Below are 23,343 nucleotides of genomic sequence, written 5' to 3'. Positions count from 1 at the left end.
GCTTTTCTTTAGAAAAGGAAAGTAACTGCTGTTATGGGATCATTATTTTGAAAATGTGTGTGTGTCTGTTTTTAAAAATACTTGTGGATATGTATACCACTCTGCTCCATGCCTTGATTTTCTGCTTTTAGGAGCAAAGAGTAGAAATGGTCAATCCCAAGTAGTGTTGCTATAAATTTAAAATGAGTCAAAGTTTCTAATTGTTAAATGATAGTTCTTTGGGACAGTTTTCCAAAGTTGCATCTATATAGAAAAAAACAAAATTTACCAAGTGAGCAAAGGCTTTAGCTTCTGAAATGAAGTTGTAGTACTTTGTACTGACATTTACTATTTTTAATCCAAGGAAATGATAATAGCAGATAGTTTTAAGGAACGGTGTGGGAATTTTTTTCTGGAATTGGGAGATGTTAAAATCATGTATTGAGCTAAGTGCTTTTGAATGCATAGCAAAATACTGTTTTATGCTTTTGTAGAATATTTAAACTCTAAAAATAAAGCTTTCAATTATTTAATCATTTATTGGTAGTGATATTTACACCTGAGAATCCTTCCCCGATTATAACAAAATGAATAAATTTGCAGCTGTTGAATTGCTGTGGGTCTAGGAGATGGAATCTGACAGGGATCCTGAAAAATCAGATACAATAAAAGCTTTTAATTGACTGAAGATGTTCACATGCTACCAAAATGAAGAATTCAAAAACACTTTTAGTTCCTCAAATAATATTTATTATCACAGAACAAAGTAGCAGGCTATTGTTATTTTAAAGTTGAAGGCAGTTATTTATGAAATGAAGAACCAGAAAAGGTGTAAATAGCTGGTATTTAATTTAACCTATTCTTTTATTTTAATAGCCTCACCCTCTCTTTCTAGGGTAATAAAACTTTTGACTAACGACTTAGCCATCAGGCTTCAATATGCTCATGCTTTTCAGATTTACCTCTACTCAGCTTCAACATAGTCTATTTCTGCCGGTGCAAACCAGTAATTTGGATAATTAGAAATCAGGGTTTGGAGGTGCTCAAGTTGTACTTACAGACAGCAGGGATCTCTCAGCTATGTCACACTTCTGCATCCTCCGCCAGCCCAGTCCTGTTTGGCAGCGCTTGACATGACTGCCGTTCGACTTGTCTCTTTCAGTCAATTCAGGTCTGAACAAAACTGAGTTTATAGGAAGTGTCAGATGTGTATTAATGGAATCTTACAACTTGAGCGCGTTGTCTCAGACAAAACAGTCAATTATCCACCAAGGCTCAAAAGCTTACAAATATGTACCCGGAGTTAATTGCTTACAGGGAGACTGAGGCTGGTTATTCTGTGAATTTCAAAATCTAAATGTGGGAATCCCAAACTTTTGATCATGGGAATGTGAAAGCATAATGATTCACCACTTTGAAATGAATTTTTTCCCCTGACATACCTTAAAGTGGACTTGAATTGCCCAAAGGTCTTGACTGTCGTTTTCACAGGTGATCAATCTCAACTCAGGGAAAACATTTGTTTCCTGATGATTAATTCTCTAAAAATCTATTTATATAATTCTGTTAGCAATGAAGACAATCTTACTCAGCCAATGAGCAGCCTAGGCATTTAAAATGGTATTTTCTGCTGAATGCTTCCCTCACTGTTAAGTGTCTCTGGTGACAAATGCACTGCTTTGGTAGTTAGAATTGCTCACTTCCTTGTTTTCCTCTGAATGACTTTGTACAACATGGATATGGATGATATGATCGAACCGGCTGGTTAACTTTATTGACAGAAAGATTTTGGTTTTTATTTAATTTTTTTAAAGGGAGGACATCAGTGGGATCATAACCATTTCCCATGCCACAAACTCTCTGGACAGAATGCTTACTACTATAGGGAGCCATAGGTGAAAAAATGCAAGAAGGTGCCTGTCCTGCTGTGCTCCTTGCATCCTTTTTAACATATATGTCCTTTGTCTGAGTTAGGTAACCATCTTTTTTTTTCTTTTGCATTTTTCTTCTCTATATTATTTTATCCAGTTCTTTGTGTATGGTGTACCAAGTTCAATGGTACTAAGAGACAGGTTCTCCAGATCTTGAGATGGAAACAGTGCTGAGTAATAAAAAGATTTCTATTACCTCTTCTGAAGTTCTCTGCATCTCCCAGAGGCTGAAGCTGTTATATATATGGTTTCCTTTTGAAAATAGTTCTTCAAATCATATTATTACCTATTCCAAAATAATACTCTCTTTTTTCCTTCTTGTATGCCTTCATGCTCTCCTAGAAAGTAGTTTATTTAAGCATCCTCATTAGCATCTTTTAATTATGGAATACATGAATACCATTTAGATTTCTACTTTCTTACTTGAAGTACTTGTATATGTCATGAATTCTTTGCTTGTCTTAGAAATTCTGGACTTTCATGGCCAACTTTTAGTTAAGACAAAAATATAGTTACTACCAAAAAAAATTTAGTTAAGACAAGCTATAATATGTGTCCTTAGCTTGGCTTATATTAGTATGAAAATGCATGGATATTGACGTGTGTATTTTATGTGCATACACAGGTTCATATATACTTTAAAATTTAAAAAGTGTTTTCATGGACATTAATCATTCATTCTCAACAATTAGTCTGTGATAAAGTAAATCATATTATGGTGCAAAGAAAATAGAGACTAATAGTTTTTAACTTGTTGCCTAAGATCACCTAGCCAGTAAATCAGTAAATGGAAAAGTCATGACTCAGAAAATGGTTTTCATATTTCAATGCCCTCAATCAATCAATCAATCAATCAATGTTCCTCCCTGCCTTGTTCCCTCCCTCCAGATACCTGACTACTTATGATTTTTGTTTTGTTTTGTTTTTGCCTATTCTATGCCAAAGACTCATCTAGGTGCTTGGGATATATTTATAACTGAAAAATATAAAAGATCCTTGTTTTGTGCATGCTGTATTATTTCCTTTATTTGACATACTCTCCTCTTTAAATTAAAAATATAGAATGTATTTCAAGGTGTGGCAGATAAAACAGAACTTACTAACAAATAAGAAACATGAGTTAACGGATGAATTCGTTAGCATTTCTTGTGTTTTCATGTATCTTTAAGTTCTCAGGTGTATTCTAATCTAAAACACATATGTAAATACGTTTGGGTATTATGAAAATTTCTATCAATTATTTTATAGCTCATTTGATTCTGTATGTGATCTCTGAAACTTTACAAAGGTAAAATGTTTACATTGCAGTGGATTGCAAAAAAATCATTTTGGGACAAAGCTTACCTTGTATCTGTAGTGACATTCAAGCAATCTAGCTTTATATTTATCCTCTGTCTTATAATATCAATAGTCATAATACATCGAGTTTACAGTTGCTTGGTTTTAGGTAAGGTTTTGGTAGTATATAAATAGGAGAGTGAGAAATGTTTGAATTTTATTTTCTTTTAATGAGAAAACTTAATATTTTTCAAATAACAGCAGTTTGTGTTTGAGTAAAGCAAACAAGATCATTTGAAGTTTAATGCCATTTTTTTTCAATAGTTTGGCATCTAGTAAGACTGGTTCCTAGGGTAGTTGAACTAAAAGTGATATTTACTACCCACTGAATGTATTTACAGATATACAATGATTTCAAAGGGAAAAAAAAGAAGAAGCAGCCTGAAATCTAACCTCCTTAGGGAAAATCAATCTGTACATAGAACCTATCAGTTGAAGATAAACCATTTTAGATGGTATCATTTAATTAGCCACTGAAGAATCCATCTAGTGACATACATATAAATTGTGAAATAATTCAAAGTTGCTTGCACACACTTGATTTGGCAAGAACTACTTTACTTCTGTAATATTGCATAATAATAACAACATTATATCCCAGGACTTAGTGGCTTTCCTAATCATTTGAAATGTGCAGAATGAGAGTGTAAAATTAGAACGCAATAATTAAGTATATGAATTAGCTACATTCAAGGGATATTAAGCTGTGGATGTTTTGACAAAAAGTTTTACAAGATACTGGGCCTTGAATTTAACTATTCTACCTAATAATATTCCAGAATTAATTTTGATAAATTTGTGATAAAGTATGAACCGACATCAGACTGCATTTATTAAATGCACCTACCAAAAGCAGATTGGTTGTTCTGGGATACCGACTTCAAGGCGAGGAATAGAGCATCGTATAAACACAGCTTGGTCACAGTCTTCATTCAGAAGTGACTCTTTACCTATATGCCATGACATACTGTAGAACTCTCAGAGGTGTACCATAACGTTTGAATCAATGTGAAAAAAATGTATTTTTGCTAAAACAGAGCATGTATATTGATACCACCAAGTCAGATGAAATACTGAGCTGGGTGAAATTTATAATGTGGGGTAGAGCATGACAAAATGTGCTGTGATTGAAAGGCCAGGTGTAGAGTTAACGTTCAACAACTTTTCCCAACTTGAGTGTGTAAGACTATGATCAGATGGGCAAACACTTCTGCTCAGTAGAGCAATGAACAGCAGATGCTTTCGAAGATATTCTTTGGTTTGATTCTTTGTTTGTTTACCTCCACTGTGGGAAGAATATGGTTTCCAGGCCCAGATTACCTGAGTGCAATTCTTGCCCCACACTTTTCATTCTTTAATTTCTTCGTTTAAAAACTAGGAGAAAAAAAAAAAGCAGCTCACTCATATGGTTTTTGTGAAAATTTCATAAATTAACCTTGGAATTATTGAGAAGAGTGTCTGGCATATGTTCTCAATCAGTGTTGTCTCCTTTAAGTACTTTCACTGACACTCGCTTAGTATTTGCGTGTGTGTGTGTCTTTTTTTTATTAATTGACTAAGGAATTTCATTGAAAACCAATATTTATAAACATAGAAACTTTGGTATGCAACAAACACAAAATCTTTGCAAAGTAATCATATTAATTACTCTTTAAAACTTGACACTGACTTCAGGAGATTTTCACACTAGAGATAGCCTTATCGCTTACTGCATATAAGATGTCTAATACGGCATAGACTTCACATTTTTAATATGAAAAATGAATTAAATTAAAAATGGATTATACCACTTTTAGGAGCTTTATCCAACTTTAAAATTATATGATATGGGATATCATATACATATACGTACATATTTATTTATAATACATATATACACCCAAATATGTATATAATTCAAATGAATAGTCCAATAGCCTTACTTTTACATTTTACACTGTTATTACCTTTTATTCCATTTGTAAAAGTTAATGAGAGTTTGAAACTTGTAGTTATACAAGGTTTTATTTGTTCTCATACATGTAGAGACCAACAGTCTCACGCTTTCCAATAGCTAGCTCATTGTCTCATGTGGATGATGAGGTGGTAATAGAATTAAGCTAAAGTCCTTCTCTATCCCATGCTGTTCTGTGTCCCTAACATACACTGAAAGGCAAAATAAGAGTGTTTTGATTTTTAAAACCTGTGTTCATGTGTGTATGTGGGGGGTAGTTTCTTTTGTGTTTTGTTTTGTTTTGTCTTAATGGAGCATCTACCACATGCTCAACCTTACAATAAGAGAGCTACACATAGAAAAGGATAAATTATTCTCTTCTCCATAGTTTATGGTCTCATAGAATCAAGGTGTTAACATATGTGTAAAATATAAAAGAACAACCCGATCATTTTACTATTTTTTCTTCACTTCTAAATTCCACAAAGTATTTAAAATAGGCACATAATTATTAAGTTCTTATAACATGCCAGCAGTGAATAAAGCACCAACGGCTGGTCTTAATGGGTTCGTGGTCTTGAGGCCAACACGAGCTTGAACATAAATCATTACAATCCATTGTGATAAGTTTTTAAAGATTTTATTTATTTATTCATGGGAGACACAGAGAGAGAGAAAGAGAGAGGCAGAGACATAGGCAGAGGGAGAAGCAGGCTCCCTGTGGGAAGCCCGACGTGGGACTCAATCCCAGGACCCCGGGATCATGACCTGAGCTAAAGGCAGGCACTCAACCACTGAGCCACTCAGGTGCCCCCTTATTGAAATAAGTTTTATATTAGAAGTAGGCACAGAGTGTTGAGGTGACCTACGCAAGGACTGACTTATTCTACGTAAAAATGAGAAAGTTACCCAAAAGAACCTGTCATTTAGCCGAGTTTTTAAAAATGAACAGGGAACTTCCTGGATTAGAAGAGTAAAGGATATTTTAGGCAGAGTGGCCTCCAGTAAGTATAGAGTCAAAATGGGAGGAGAGAGCACAGTGTGTTCAGGTAAGACCCAATGTTTAGTGTGACTAGGGGGACTAAAATGAGCACCAAAGTATCAGAACAGATGCTGGTTGTAAAACACCAGTCAGTACAACCTGGTTACAACTGTGTAACTATAAGCCTTGGCTGGAAGGTTAAATGGAAGGTTTTTATTTTGTTTTGTTTTCTAGATTTAAGCACCATGGAAAATGTGGGATTAGATACATTACTATGATTTGAATAAATGTGGAATCTTTTTTTAAAAGAAATAGGAAACAAGCTTACCTAAAACTATTTAAAGCAGTTTGACCTGGGGTGCCCAGGGGATGGCTTGGTGGGTTAAGTGTCTGCCTTTAGTTCAGGCCCAGGGTTCTGGGATCAAGCCCTGCATCCAGCTCCCTGCTCAGTGGGGAGTCTGCTTCTCCCTCTGCTTCTGTCCTTCCCCCTACTTGCTCTCTCTCTCTCTTTCTCTCTCTCTCTCTCCCTTTCAAATGCAAAAATAAAATCTTAAAAAAAAAAGCAGTTTGACTCATCAAAGGAGCAAGAAGGCCAAGAAAATTCACTTCATTAAATTTCAGATAGTGTTAAATTCCCCATTCTACTCATTTATTTTAAATGATGGATACTATTCAATGAGGTGACTAATTACTGAAGAATACAGACAGGGATCACACATAACAAAATTGAGCAGAAATTCTGAGTTTAGGAAATTGATCAGAATATCAGAGTTTGGGAAAGAGTCCTTGAGTCAGTAATGATTCACTTTTGATGATCCTTACCAGACCTCAGCTAAGGAATAGGAACTATCTATTCCTGAGTGACCTAATGTTTTGATGTTGGGCTCAGCCGAAAGATCCAGGGGATTGAACTCCTTCCTTATAAGATGACCCAATTCATTGTAGTTATGTTTAAATTTGTTTGAACAACATTATATGGAAACCATTTATTTTAAACTATTTTAAAAGAAAAAATGAAGCATCATTTTTTCTTGCTGTGATTTAGGTGGAATGTTATTCATGGAAAACACAAATTAGTAGTTGGGGGAAGAGGGAGAGAAAAAAGTACTGAGCATTAGAAAAGACCATACACTAATTAGTTCCACAGCAGTCCCAAAAGACTGTCCCAATAGCTGTTATTCTAAGTTTATTCATTTATACAATAATGGTGAGTCTCCAGTAAGGAGCTACAGATGGCATCCAATGGGAGCATAATCAATTTGGCTTTCTCTATGGCCTTCCGCACCTACAATGCTATTGGAACTCTGGTCGGTGATGAAGATAACTTGAGATTGAGAAGAGGAATGGTCTTGAAGGTAGAAAATAGGAACTGTGAGGTGTTAGAGAGGTGGAGATTCAGGAAAGTAAACATTTTAGGGAAAGTTGGAGGGAAAAAAATATAACAAAAAATCCAGTAGCATATATGACTGTGATAGTTAATCATGGACAGTATGAAAACTAATGATAGAGAAATATTTTATTCCCTTGAAGTCAAGAACTCTGCCTAATTCTTTGAATACCCATTCAGAGAAAAGCATTCAGCAGGTGTTTGTAAAATGAATGCCTGAGGTAGGAAGGTAGGAAGCATAGAAACTGGGTTTCTTTCTCCTTCCATACTTTGGATGTGTTATATTTGAGATTCCTATTAAAGAACAAAAATGATATACTTTGTAGCTATTGGATATATAAGACTGCAGTTGAGATATTTATGTTTTAAAAGATTTTATTTATATATTCATGAGAGACAGAGGCACAGGCAAAAACAGGCTCCATGCGGGGAGCCCAATGTGGGACTTGATCCTGTGACTCCAGGATCACGTCCTGGGCCAAAAGCAGATGCTCAACCACTGAGCCACCCAGGTGTCCCTGGAGCTTAGATATATAGTAACCATCTTCAAATTGTTGCCATTCAAAAGCAATGTGATTGAAGGAAAAGAAGAAGCTTTAGGGAATTTTCTACTATTTAGAGGTTGTGAAGAGGAAGCTGAACTACACACGAGACATTCAGAATGAGAGGGCTTTGATTCACAGGCGAACTAGACCAAAACTCTTAGAACTGCTCCTAACTTTAGATCAGGAAGGAAAAGTGCTAAGCTTGAGAAATCCGCATAAACCTGTATGTAGCAAAAATACATTCCTTTTTCTGCTTCCCCCACCCCCGTAGCCTCTTTTCATTCCCCTTTCACCTAAAACTCCCCCATAGCTCCTATTACCTGTAAGATAAATGACAAAATTAGTATTAAAACAGCTTAGGGGCACCTGAGAGGCTCACTGGGTTAAGCGTCTGTCTTTGGCTCAGGTCATGATCCCGGAGTCCCAGGATGGAGCCACACATCAGGCTTCCTGCTCAGCTGGGAGTCTGCTTCTCCCTCTGACCCTCCCCTCTCTAATGCTTTCTATCAAATAAATAAATATAATCTTTTTAAAAATTACAGTTTACAAGGGTCAGCATGGTTGGTTGGTCTGTAGATTCCAGCATCATTTGACTTTTTTTTCATTTCTCTTACAATCTCTTCTCTGTTCCACTCCTAAGACCTAACTCATGCCTTTCCTTATGGTTATTAGGTTCCTCTGAAACCTCCTTCACATAGTAATTCCTACCCATCATTCAAATCTCTGTTTAAAAAGTGCATCCTTGCGGAAGTCCTCCTTGGCATCCTTGCCCAGATCAAATCTTCCTTTTACAGGCTCTTAAAACAGTATTTAACACTTCTAAGAATTAGTTGGAGGACTTCTTGGTTGATTAAATTGTTAATTCCAGTCTTCCTCACTAGACTTTAATCTTCATGAAACAAATTGCAGTCTGTTCTGAGTCACCGGTGAATCTCCAGCATCAAGAATAATGTTCAAAGTAAGGATAGCAGCTAAATAAATGGCGTAGGGAAACAGAAGCTGGCACAAAATATATTAGCACCAGGGAAAATCAAAAGCACTGAGATGCTAGTGAATCTCAATTATAGAAAGAAAAATTGAATGGGGTTTCCAAGAGTATTAAAATAATTGTCCATTTCTGCAACCTTCTTGTCACTAATACATGGATGACTCCATAGCTAATTATAATATGTTAAATGTATCAAGAAAGATTATAGGCTGTGCACATCTGAATTATGCACCAAGCAACAAAAATATCTATATCTACTCATGAATTTTGACATAAATATAGCAATGATCCTTTGGAACATGCTGAGAGTTGAAGGATATGAAGAGGTGTCAATCTGGCAAAGGGTATAGAAACTGAGTTGGCTGTACATAAAACTTGTGCCAAGTACAACAGATGTTACTGAAACTAGAAAGGACATACTTGAGGATGTGGTGGTCAACCATATGAAAGGCAGCAGAAGGACTCAAAATATAGGAACAAAGAAATTTGAACTTTAGATTGAAGGAAGGTCACTGGTGGCCTGAAAGAAAGTAGTTTGAGATGCTAGACAGCGAGGAGTCCAGCAGGAAATTGATTTTTAGGAATTGAAACCATGTTCAGGCAATTTAGAACCGAAAGGAATAAGACCTGTTGGACAGAACTGTCAAGCAATGACTCCTTCATAAATGGAAAAACTTCACTTGATGGATGGTTGGATGAAATATTAAGTAACATTTACCCTTTTAAATTGATCTTTATAATCTGTGGCAAACATATTTAGAATAAATAACTAAATGCAAAGTATCTAGTCATTATGTTTAGAATATCATCATGATTTTTTTAAAAAGGAGATCAATATTGCCAAAAATGTAGAAAATTGTGGTGTTTATTTAGTCAGCAGTTAATTTATTCTCATAAAAAATGATTGTTTCAATTGAAGCCATTCATAAGCATCTTTATAGACAACAAGAAACTCTTGCTTTGTAAGCAAATAAACAAATAAACCTCCTGACATTAAGACTTGGACCCTCTAGAAGGCGACAAAATAATCTAAAGAAGCAGTGCTATGCCGGGAAATATTCATGGCCTGCTAAGTGGAAAAGCTCCCATACCTTAAAACATGGAAGAAATTAATTGAAACCCAAAAAGAGAAAGATCTACAATGGATATGGTTTTAAAAATCTGTGTAAGTGAATACCACACTATGATATACAAACATACATTCAAACTATGTGTATATACATTATACATCTTTATATATGTAAAAGCACACATTTAGTGATAGAACAATTTGTTTCCAAAATTGGCTACACATCAAACTATATTTATCCTGGTAGCTCTACAGTGATTATAGGATTCTTCTTTAGAAGACATGTCTGAATTGCCTATAAAAGGAAAAACACTTTGATTAATTTATTTGTTCTTGTTGGGAAGGGCAAGACATCTTTAAATATTCTAGTCAGGAGAGAAACGATATTCCTATTTCCAAAATAGTCTGAGAAGAAGAAAAAAAAAGCAACAGAATTTGCCTGCAAATTCCAGCAGCTGACTTGGAAGGAAGAGCGTAATGCACCATGGACTCAGAGAAGAGTGAGGTCAAAGGGGGTTTGAAACTGGAAAATCTGCCCACAGCACTATGCCCAGGGAAAACCATGGCAACCTCCATGTGACAGAGACGTTCACTCAGCAGGGTTTTACAGTCGGGCTCTACTGATGATCGTAGACCCTGAGGACGAGCACAGGATGCTCATGAAAGCAAAATATGAAGAGGTCCATAAAAGATGGCAAAACATGGTATCTGAGGTCTGAGAAGAGGGATCTAGGCAAGGGGACTGGCTTCAGAGACAAGATTCTAGTTTTCAAAAAGTCTAGAGAGGCAGAGCCTCCATGTGGAAACCTGACTTGCTAACAGGGGACCTGGCACTGGGCTCCACTTATCAGCAAGAACCCAGCGCTGGACAGAGATTCTGAGGTCAGAGAAGTTCCAGAATCTGGGATGGATTTGGACCAATCGGTTGGGTTCACAGCTCTATTAATGAAGAATGGAGGCTCCACCTGAAGCTCACTATTCGGTTTATTCATGTAAGTTATAGACGAGGGGATGAGAGTGGAGGCAGGAGTGTGGGCTCTGAAGCCAGCCAGCTGCATGTAAATTTCTGGCTTCCGCACCAACCCAGGGTATGACTGTGAGCACAGCACTAACCTGTCCGTGTCTCAGTGGACCCACCTGAGGGATGCCATGAACATCAAACAGGTCCAATGCACCATCCATTTAGCACAGCCCTGGCACCCAGTACGTGCTGCATAACTGTTGTGTCTTATGACTACAACTAACCTGCAAACTGCAAGATGCACCTCTGAGAGTCAGTACCTGTTCCCTCTGCTTGGAGCATCTGCAGTGTCAATTCCCTCCTTCTCATTCCTCACGTCTCAGTTCAGATGTCATGACTGGTGGGGTATGGGGACTCCTTCCTAGACCACCTTGGAATGGGCGAGGTGTCCCTCTTTTGTGCTCAGATGGCACCTGCACCTTGGTCATGTATTCTAATTGCCATTTCCTTCTCTGCGTCTCCCATTAGACCAGAAGCTCCATATGTTTTGGGATTTCATGTACTTTATCCACTGCTATATCAGCAGTGCTGGCATGAAGTAGAAACTCATTAAATATTGATTAAATGAATATACGGTGAGAGGCCCCAGATTTCGAGCCCTTTGGAGAGCCATAATCTGAGAGGCTTTCTCGTTACAGCTTCATTTGAGAACCGGTAATTGGAGAGCCAGAGCTAGAGGATGTGAGGTCCCTTGCAGGAAGTGGCAGTGAAAGTCCCTCCTCTGTTAATCCCACGTCTGCCTCCTGCCACAAGGGTGTTGGGAGGAGCAGCCTTTGCCTGGAGGGCATCTAGTGCAGCTCCCCAGCTGCTGTGTCTCCCAATGCAGTTGGTGTAAGCTTGCCTGGAGTCAGGTCTGTTGAATGAGAGCCCAGTCCCATAAACAGGAGGTACCCGAAGTGTGCGTCTGCTTGCGAGCAATGCAAGACAATGCAAGACGTTGCTCTTGCGAATATTCAGAAACTCTTCCCTTTTATTCAGTGGACTTATTTGTCTTTGAAATAGAAATGGCAAATAAACCCCACCGGCAGTGCTACTGCTACCCTTTTTTTTTTTAATTTATTTTTTATTGGTGTTCAATTTACTAACATACAGAATAACCCCCCGTGCCCGTCACCCATTCACTCCCACCCCCTGCCCTTCTCCCCTTCCACCACCCCTAGTTCGTTTTTTTTTTTAATTTTTTTGAATGTGTTGAAAATTTTATTAACATTTAGTTTTAAAAGCTTTACACCCGTGCCATGCCACTTCATAGAAGGTCCTCAAAGAAGTTACCAATTAGGGTTTGGTCCTTTGTTTAGAAGTCGTGGGGCCTTGCTATTTTTTTGTTAAGCGGTTTAAGAATTCATTATCTTGGTCCAGGGCTGGTAATATTGCACCACTTTCTTCTCCTTCACAAAAATGGTTCTCGATAATGTTCAAAGCAGTCAAGGCAACCTGAGGATTCTCATGAAGTTGCAAAGCCTTAATTTTATCAATGCCACCAATTTCTTCTATCAGAAGACAGATTTTCCTTCTCTGAAAGCTTCTCTGCTGCCTGGAGGATAAAAGAGATAACGTCAAGGATGATGATAACAGTTTTGGTGTCTCGGATGGGAAGCAGATTCACCAGTGGCTCCAGGACTCCAGAGTGGACAAGGTGGATCAACTGGTCTATGGTGCCTCCAGTTGTGAAGTCCTCCCAAATACCGCAGGACCCTGCAATCTTGACTTCGAAGCCCCGGGGGTGTGCTAGACCGTGGCCCCTGTGTTCTCCTCCCAGGCTCTCCTCACTGCTTGGGGGCTGTGGTTACCATGCGCTGAATCACCACCAATGTAAATGCCTAAAATCAACAGACATAATGTCACAGTTTCAACAGGTTGGTGAGACAGACACAGCTTAGATTAGGTCTTTTGCTCAGAGTCTCCAGAGGGTGCAATAAAGGTGTTGATCAAGCTGTGCTCCTTTCTGGAGCTTTCCTTCATGCCCAGGTGGTGGTTGGCCTAAAGTTTGGCTCCTTGTGCCTGTGAAACTGAGGTCCCTACTGTCTTGCTGGCTTCTTTCTTGCTCTCAGTGCCTCCAGGCTGCCTCAGTTCCTGGCCTGGAGCTTCTCCCCAGACTCTCTCCACCTAGCAGCTCGCTTCTTCAAACCCAGCAGGGGAGCCTCCTGAGTGCACTAAGGTGGAGGCTGATGTATCAGTGAACTCATGGGAGTAACATCCCATCACATTTGCCATGTTCTACGGGCCATACATAGGTCACAGGCTCCACCCATCCTTGGGGGGGCCCGGGGCTTTGCAACCATGTGACTTATTAGGGCTCACCATGGGTTGTGTGCACCACAGGGAGCGGTGGCAGGATAGTCCGAGGCCTCTAAGTGACTTAGCTGCCACTGCCTAACCCTTTGTAGAGGCTTCCTATGGAGCTCTCTAAACTGGCAAGTAGCAGAGCTCATTCTGAATGAGGAAAGTGGATCAGTCACCGAGGGGAAATGATCATTAGAGCCAGAAAGATAGCCAGCTGCCTGCTCCTAACCCCTCAACCAGGAAAAGACTGTAGCCACCCGTGCTTCTTAAAGGTTTGGAGAGCTGAGGCGAGAGCTGTACGGTTGCTTGTCATTAGACGTTTGGATTAGGGACGCCTGTTTTCAATCCCTCTTGACAAAGAGGAGAAAATTGACAGTCTCTGTTGATATTATCACTGCTGTTAGGCTGCTTCTAATGCAACATATCCAAGAGACGTCGCATTCCTGGATCCTTTAGCCTTGCCTCTGCGTTGCTGAAAGCTCGGAGGCACCAGCAGAACCCTCAAGGCACTGGAAGGTGTGTGCATGTGTGGAGGTGGGGGGGGGCAGTTACTGTCTTTCACAAGCCACTGCTGGGGGCCTATATGGAGATGGGGTTGGAGGCACAGCTGGTCTTTCAGCAGCATCCATGTCCTTACTATTCCTCCTCTTTTATCTTTGCGATATGCCTCAAAGGACTCCAATATTGTACTCTAAAGGACTTTCCTGGGGATCCCTGGGTGGCTCAGTGGTTTGGTGCCTGCCTTCAGCCCAGAGTATGATCCTAGAGACCTGGGATCGAGTCCCACATCGGGCTCCCTGCATGGAACCTGCTTCTCCCTCTGCCTGTGTCTCTTTTAATTTTTTAATTAAAAAAAAAATTTAAAGCACTTTCCTGACCAATCAAACCAAAGCAGTAAAGGCTCTGGAAACTTCCAGCCCCTCGTCAAATAACCTGAGATACAGAAACTATAGCTTAAAAAAGAAGTGAGTACGTGTGGAATATGCAGTAGGAGGAATAGTGAAAAAAAAAAATACTTGTCTAAAGTTCCATATCTATTTGCATGGGGACAAAGCATCAAAATCTGGGTAAGTGAAAGGACTCTCAGGGGTTCACTTAGTCATTTTCTTTTAAAGATTTTATTTACTTATTCACGAGATACACACAGAGAGAGAGGCAGAGACACAAGCAGAGAGAGAAGCAGGCTCCATGCAGGGAGCCCAATGTAGGACCCGATCCAGCATCCTGGGATCACGCCCTGGGCCAAAAGCAGATGCTCAACTGCTGAGCCACCCAGGCATCCCCACTTAGTCGTTTAAAACAGGAGAAGTGATACCATTTCATGTGAAAGACAGACTGAACCTGAAACAGTGTCAGCATTTGGCTAAAACTGGCCAGTGAGCTGAAAAGGAGTGCTCTTTCGTTGCATTTGTCCTGCAAGTTCCTGAGCCTAGAAAGTTTTTGTCACATGCTCTCTGGAGTTGGACTGAATGGGTGCACTGCTATGACCACCACGCCCTGATCTGCTTGAGGCTGAGGCCTTGGGGAGCCTCATATTTCACTCAGTGGTTCTTAAATGTTCTTTTGTTTTGTTTTAAGATTTTATTGATTTTATTCATGAGACACAGAGAGAGAGGCAGAGACACAGGCAAAGGGAGAACCAAGTTCCCCGAGAGGAGCCCAATGTGGGAAAAGACCCCAGAACCCCTGGATCATGACCTGAGCCACAGGCAGACGCTCAACCACTGAGCCACCCATGTGTCCCGGCTCTTCTTCCTGGGTCTTGGGAAGCTGTGTGGAAGGCCCAGCTAACGGGGGATATTTGGGCAAATTTGTGGGAGAGTAAAAGGAATGGGGTAGGCAGTAGAATGGGGATAACTTCTGAGACCCTGAGAGGCCACACGGATAATCTCTGTCTTCTCCTATTTCCTCCCCTCCCTCAATCTCAGATGATGTGAGGACAGGGTTGGCCAAGCAGATTCAGGAGAGGCTCAGAAAGAGTGGTTTTGGAGGGACCAAAACAAATAATTAATTGCTCATACCGAAGCAAAAGGCTTGTCGGCGCTGTCGGACCAGGCTCTTCTGACACATGGCTAAGCACCTGAAGTGAAGGCCCAACGAGGTTTACTTGGCATGTGGGTGACACTTTATGCAGCGCTTTCCCATATATAGCAGTCAAGCAAGTCTAAGATGTGGGGCAACCTTGGATCAACTGCCACTGAAACACTCATTGCTGATTCCTTTTTTTTTTTTTTATTGGTGTTCAATTTACCAACATACAGAATAACCCCCCGTGCCCGTCACCCATTCACTCCCACCCCCCGCCCTCCTCCCCTTCCACCACCCCTAGTTCGTTTCCCAGAGTTCGCAGTCTTTACGTTCTGTCTCCCTTTCTGATATTTCCCACACATTTCTTCTCCCTTCCCTTATATTCCCTTTCACTATTATTTATATTCCCCAAAGGAATGAGAACATATAATGTTTGTCCTTCTCCTGATTGACTTACTTCCCTCAGCATAATACCCTCCAGTTCCATCCACATTGAAGCAAATCGTGGGTATTTGTCATTTCTAATGGCTGAGTAATATTCCATTGTATACATAGACCACATCTTCTTTATCCATTCATCTTTCAATGGACACTGAGGCTCCTTCCACAGTTTGGCTATTGTGGCCATTGCTGCTAGAAACATCGGGGTGCAGGTGTCCCTGCGTTTCATTGCATCTGTATCTTTGGGGTAAATCCCCAACAGTGCAATTGCTGGGTCGTAGGGCAGGTCTATTTTTAACTCTTTGAGGACCCTCCACACAGTTTTCCAGAGTGGCTGCACCAGTTCACATTCCCACCAACAGTGTAAGAGGGTTCCCTTTTCTCCGCATCCTCTCCAACATTTGTGGTTTCCTGCCTTGTTAATGTTCCCCATTCTCACTGGTGTGAGGTGGTATCTCATTGTGGTTTTGATTGGTATTTCCCTGATGGCAAGTGATGCGGAGCATTTTCTCATGTGCATGTTGGCCATGTCTATGTCTTCCTCTGTGAGATTTCTCATTGCTGATTCCAACTGCCTTTCCCTGATGCCCCACTCTGGGAAAATGTGAGGACCAAAATAATTAAGCACAGTAATGAATTATAAGCCATTGGACAAAATAACCATTCACAGGTCCGTATCAATGGAATCATAGATAAATAAATGGGAGAGAAGTTATAGTCCCCTTTCACATGAGAATGCAGAGAACCAACTATGAAGTGTAGAGAGAGACTGAGAGTTGGCAAATAATCATTTTGCTTCCATAATAGTACAGGTCGGATCAAACAAGAATCACTAATAGATGCTAAACCTAGGGGGAAATTTTAAATGTGAGGTAGGGTATTTTCGTGGTTGTAAAGTGACTCCCCAGAGATTGCCTCTTAGTTGCAAGGGAAAACAGAAATAATTTTACAGTGGAAAATCAGCAAAACCTTGACTGTTATTTTAATTTTTAAAATTAACATTACCAATGAGAGACAGATGGATATTATGTGCCCTCGGATTTTATTCACAGAGAACAGACTCTCCTATGTATTATTTCTGCCGGAACATGCATGATCTAAAACTAATCGGAAAATATCACACAAATCGAAAATGAAGAATATTCTATTAAAAAGGGGGCAAGGAGAATTGTATTCTTCAGAAGTATCGGTGGCATGGAAAAACAAAGGCGGCTCTGATATGATTTAGGTTAACGGAGGCCAAAGAGCTATAATAACTAAATGCAGTACTTCATCCTAGACTTGTTCCTATACTGGAGAGGTAAAAATGCCCTGAAGAATATTTTTCGGTCAATAGACAAAGTTGGAATATGAACATGTATTTAAAACTGTAATACTCAGTTTTAAAGTATTATATCAATATTAGATTTGCTGAAGTTGAGAATGTTACTGTGGTTATAGAAGCGAATACCATTCTTAGAAATTCAAAATAAGGGCTCAGTCAGTTAAGCATCCAACTCTTGATTTCAGTGCAGATCATGATCTCGAGGTCATGGGATCGAGCACCGTGTCAGGCTTCCCTTGGAGTCTGATTGTCCTTCTCTTTCCACCTTCTCCTGCACTCTCTCTCTCTCTCTCTCTCAAATAAATCAATAGATAAGTTTTTTTTTTTTAAAAAAGAAGAAATTCAAGATAAAGATATTTAGGAGTAAAAAGTCATGATGAGTGCAACTTCTTTCAAACAATGATAGAGGAAGAGAGAGAGGGAGAGACAGAAAGAAGAAGGGAGAGAATAAACAAATGAGAGTCACATGTTGGTAATAGCTGAATCTAGGTTAAGAATATATGAGTGTTCTTTATACTATTTTTATTCTTGCTACTTTTATGTAAATTTGAAGTTAATTTCAAATGAAAAGTTTACAGAAAGAATTATCCAGTATATATTAAGTTTTTAACATAAGTAGTTCAGCATATTTATTTTGCTCTCTCACTTGTTCAAAAATGAATGTAAACACTAAGATATATACTCATTACTATGCATGAAAGTGACTGGAAAGGTACATACAACAAGAAAATGTTATTGGCATTTGTTTCTGGGTCAGGAACTGTATATCTGGCTGGGAGAGAGACCTACTTTTCAGCATATAGCCCTTTTGCAATATTTGAATTAAAAAAAGAAGAAGAACATGGAGTGCCTGGCTGGCTCAGTTGGTAGAACACGTGACTCTTGATCTCAGGGTCTTGAGTTCAAGACCCATGTTGGGCATGGAGCTTACTTTAAAAAAAAAAAGAAAAAGAAAAAAAAAAAAAAGAACCCCATGCACTTTTAAAGTGAAAAACAAAGATAAGTTAAATGAATTCAGCCTAATGCATAATCACTTTCTTTACATTGGTCTAGGCCCTAGAAGTATAATGAAAAGTTGTATTTTGAATCACATGCCTTCAAATAGCTTATGTTCTACTTGGAAAGAGAGGGATAAGATCTTTTAATGAATGAAGAAAGTTAAGAGAACCTATTAAAATGAAATAAAAGGGGAAAAGTATGAAATTAAAATAAAATAAATGGGAAAAAGTGTGAAATCTTAGTTGTACATCTGAATCTCCCACAGACTTAACTGCACCTCAACTGAGGCCTTTATGCTTTATTTTACTCACTTTTTAAGACATTGAGTAATAATTTCCCTCTACTTTCCATATGAGGACATTCTAAGGCTTAATGGGAACATTTTTTTATGGAGATTCCTGAACTTTACTTTACTTGGAAAGAATAGAAAATTAGTACAAACAGATAATATTATTGTCAGCTTTGAAATATGTTCAAGTGCAGGAAGGGAGGGAGAGGGACAGTGGGAGGAAAGAAATAAGAGAAAGAAAGAAAAAAGAGATAAGGCTTTTTAAAGTCTTAAGATCTTCACCAGCCATTTCTGAAATTTCTGTGTAATTTGGCATTTTACAGCAAATATAGTCATGTTCTTTCCTCCACAGCCTTCCATTATGGCAAATTTTCATCTTATCCAAGCCAGATTTATTGAGACATCCAGAAGGGGATGACTCTGGGACAATTACCTTGCAGTTAGTCCACTGAGATTGAATCAAAGTTTGCTGTGGTCTCTGACAACTCTTTTGGAATATGTCCAGTTTTAATAATGCAATTGCTGTGGAACATTTCCTAAAGGAAAAAGACAAGACCATCAGCAGAATGCCACTATATAAAAATAAAGTTTAAAAGATTGTGTGCAGAAAGGAAGTTAAGGGTCAACCAATAAAATCTCAAAGGCAATAAATTCCAGGTTTGAATTTGAAACACAGGTCTTAGAGTTTTCCTGTGGCACCACACGTTACTGTTTGGATTGAACAATTTTTAAATGTTATTCTAGAGCCCCAGAATGTATGAGGTCTGCCAGAAATGACCATTTTAGATTTTTTAAATTAACAGTAAGTTTGCATAATACTTTATCTTTTTTTCAAAGGCTTTTCCATTTATTATGTCATTTGAAAGCCTTTGCTGCTCGTTCAATGGCCTCTTCCCTAAATCACATCACCTCTCCAGTAACTTTTTCATTCATCTTGTGACTGAAAAGTACACCGTAATTGTAACCATAAATAATTCTGTGTTTTATTATTGTGCTGGATGGAATATTGATTATTGAGTATAAAGGCTTAACACTTTGAAGATGGCATGCACTACAGATTTGGATCTGCTACAAAGCTGTATCTGGGCTGCCCAGGTTTTCCAGCACATTAGAGCCGTCCCGTCACCAATAGCTTTGTAACCGCCGACCCTGAAACCATGTACAAACCGAATTTAAATAAACTCCTTAACTGGGTAGAGCATGTGCCCACATTTTCATGGTAATACCCCTTTTTATGTTTTGGTAAAGTTGAAGATTATAATAGGAAACATCAAATGCTGTACAAAATAAACCAGAAAAATATGAAAATCTATAAAACAGAACAAAGTGAAACTCAAGGCAACTAAATTCTTTCAAACATCGATCATTCTTTGCAAAGAGCTCTTGGCATCTTCTATGTGTTCAGACTTTTGTATTGACTCCACAGTGTACCAGCAGAAGACAAGCTGTGCCAACTCTAATATTTAGGACTTGCAAACCCCTTAATTGGAACTCACTATCGGAGGAGGGAAACCATTAATGCCTTTTGATAATGACTTCCTAATGCTATCATGCATTCACATAGCTTTCAAAAAGTAAAGAGAAATGACTAAACTATAACTCTGTCATATTATTATTGGCTAAGTATTGATTTTTGTAAGAAATGTTAACTAAAAGTGACCACAAATTTTGCAAAATAATTCTATTTCAGATAACTACAACGCAGTGTGCATATTTTAAGCACACTTATACAAGATGCCAAGCCTATAGAATACAGAGGAAGAAAAATGTAGGTTAGGACGCAAGCTTTGCTTCATAGAAAGTGAAAATTATAAAACTCATGGTCATCAGATAAAACACTGTGAAGAACCACCTAGATATTGTAACCATGTGATGTTGTAAAGTAGGCCAGCTTTATAAAATATGAAAGAAAGAAATTCCTTGTCCTTCAGGATTGCAATATAAAATTATTTGTGGATTGTTATAGTTAATTTTTTTGGAGAGAGAGAGAGTGTGTGTGTGCTTGAGGGGGGAAGGGAGGGAAAGGGGGAGAGGGAGAATCTTAAGCAGGTTCCATGCTACCTGGCGAGGAGCCTATCTCGGGGCTCCATTGCAAGACCCTGAGATCATGACCTGACCTGAAACCAAGAGTCTGACACTTAACTGAGTGAGCCATTCAGGCACCCCCATTATAGTTAATTTTGTGATGTCCTTGTCAATAGATAGATGTCTATTTTCTATCTTCCTTAATTCCATATTTCCTGATTCATGTTTTCAGGAAAGCTCATTTTATTATTAAGGGACTGTGTGCCTCAAAAAACTTAAGGAAAGTTAGCCTTTTCTCCTCATATATAAACTTTGCTTAATATTACCTCTCCAAGTTCATTTTCATGGAGATATGAATAAAGAAGCAGTGGTTGTCATCTGCTCCCAATGTCTGACTAAAGAAAAAGATCTTAACTGACTTTTTTAAGTTGTACAAACAAATGATTTTGTTTATTTTACAATGGCTTAATATATTATAAATAATGATTTTGATGTTATAACCAAGATTTATATGATGTTTACACTGTGCCAGGCACTACGTTAAGCATTTCACAGGCACTTTTTTCTCAACCCTGCAATAATCCTAAGAATTGCAAATGATTTATTATCACAATTTTATTGATAAGGAAACCTAGGATTAGTTAGGAGGGTCACGTTGATGGTGAATGATGGAACTGGGAAACAAGAGTTGTTTACCTATCTCCAGAACTTGTTTCCATACTGTTTTACTAAATAAATTGCCATTTAGCCCATTTGCATGCGTTAATGTATATATATGGTGTGCGTGACAGTGTGAATTTTCTACATTTTTGTCATGTTTGTATTAAACTATATATCCATACTCTCTCGATATATATTTATATATATTTTTATTTATATATTTATATATATTATTATATATTATATTATATATATCATATATATATTTTTTAAAGACTAGGCTAATGGGACATGTAACTTACTTCTCTCCTTTAAGATAAAGCCTTTTCCAGGTAGACAAATCTAGCTGAGACTTTTTTTGAAACTATCTCTAGCAATTATTTACCAGGATAATCATAGTGAATAACTGCTTCTTAGAATCATGTCTGCAGAGTAGTTTTGCTTATATCAAACTGCCCCCTTCTGCTGCCTCCAGCCACCAGCTTCTGTGTTCTTTCAACTTAAACTTGAGATGCTCCCTGAGTCATTTAGTCAATAAACCTGCTTGCAATTACACCATTTTAACTGACCACATAAGAGCTCTGAGCCCCCTGTTCCCATCCGTGAAACTCATACATTTGTGCAGTAAAGAAGCATCTTCTATGTGCCAGTGATTTCAGTGGCAACTTTCTTGATCTTGGTTTTATATTGGTCAGGGTGGCTGACTCCTTGATATGCATTTCCACCTCCCCCATGATTAATTTAGGCTGTCTTTGTAATCACATCTCCCTTGCCAAAGATTTACAAATGAAACTGGGACCTATAAAGTTTGAGTGGAAACCTACTGCGATGAGAGTGGAGTTGTTGAGATTTCTTTATCCTAAAATAGAGACCAGAGATGATGAAATCCCCTTTGTGGAAATGCTGCCGATTTCTTGCCAACTCTAAGTAGTTAGAGGGCCAAGCCAATTAGCATAGGAGGCCTGAGCGCTGGAAAGAATTCAAAGCTTTGAATCCAGACCCCCCTTTTTTTTTCTAAGATTTTATTTATTCATGGGAAACACGGAGAGAGAGGCAGAGACATAGGCAGAGGGAAAAGCAGGCTCCCATGGGGAGCCCGAAGCGGGGCTCCGATTCCAGGATCCCAGGATCCCAGGATCATGCCTGGAGCCAAAGGCAGTTTGCTCAACCTCTGAGCCACTCAAGAGTCCCAAATCCAGGTCTTTCATTCAACCAGCCCTGAACACTCCCTCCTTCCAGACTGTTGGGTTAGACTTCTCCTTGCATTATTTTCTTATATTTGCATGGGAAGCATATTTACTGTCAGTGACTGGGATGCATATGTTTCTGTGATGTCAGTACCACATCTACATTCACATTTTGAGTGACTATAAATTAGATCTTTCAGTCTGCTGCCAAGATAGGTTAAATTTTTATCTAGAACTGTGACATCATGTTCTATTAATCTAAGAGTGTATCTGACAATACGCCGGCTTTCTATTTCATAGCCTTGACTAGAGTTTTTGTTGCAATTGTTGGCCTTTAATTCACATCACAAATGTTTGTTGAATAATAGCTTTATTCCAGGCACTATGCTCAACTCCAAGAAAAATAACAATGAGTAAGACCCAGCACTGACCTTCCAGGGTCACTCTTTAGTGAAAAAGGCAAATGCTTACTTAGGGGTAGGTATAAGGTACCATGAAATTCATGGTAGGGGTGCTAAACCCAGTCTACAGCATTAAAGGAAGGTTTCCTGAAGAAATGTTTTCTAGGCTTAGATTTTTTTAAAAAATGAGTACAAGTTAGCCTGGTAAAATATGTGGCATTTCATATAGAATATGCAAATGCTCAGAAATAAGAGAGAAGAATCCATAATGATCAATCTACAAAAAAAAGTCAGTCAGTTGCCTATCACTTTGTGAAAATCAAAGGACATAGTTAGGTGACAGAGGCTGGAAGCAAAAGGACAGAGGGAAAGTGAAGCTGGAGAAGTTGGCAGGAAGGAGAGGAAGTATTACAAAATGAACTTTGTAAAGCCTTAGTATGACGTTTGTGTTGTCACCACCATAGAAGAGGAAGTCACTGGGGAGTTTTAGTAGCATTAAAGGAGTGACATGAATATATTTCTGTTTTAGGAGG

General features: G+C 38.7%; 1 protein-coding gene across 7 annotated transcripts in view; it reads left to right on the top strand.

Moving 5' to 3' along the window:
- Positions 1 to 23,343, top strand: part of MGAT4C (MGAT4 family member C) — a 548,325-nt gene that overhangs the window by 318,066 nt on the left and 206,916 nt on the right. The window lies entirely within an intron of this gene.

Source organism: Canis lupus, chromosome 15 (genome assembly GCF_011100685.1).
Source record: "Canis lupus familiaris isolate Mischka breed German Shepherd chromosome 15, alternate assembly UU_Cfam_GSD_1.0, whole genome shotgun sequence".
Classification (NCBI taxonomy): domain Eukaryota; kingdom Metazoa; phylum Chordata; class Mammalia; order Carnivora; family Canidae; genus Canis; species Canis lupus.
The sequence above is the reverse complement of the archived record's forward strand: the minus strand, read 5'-3'. Positions and strand labels throughout refer to the sequence as shown.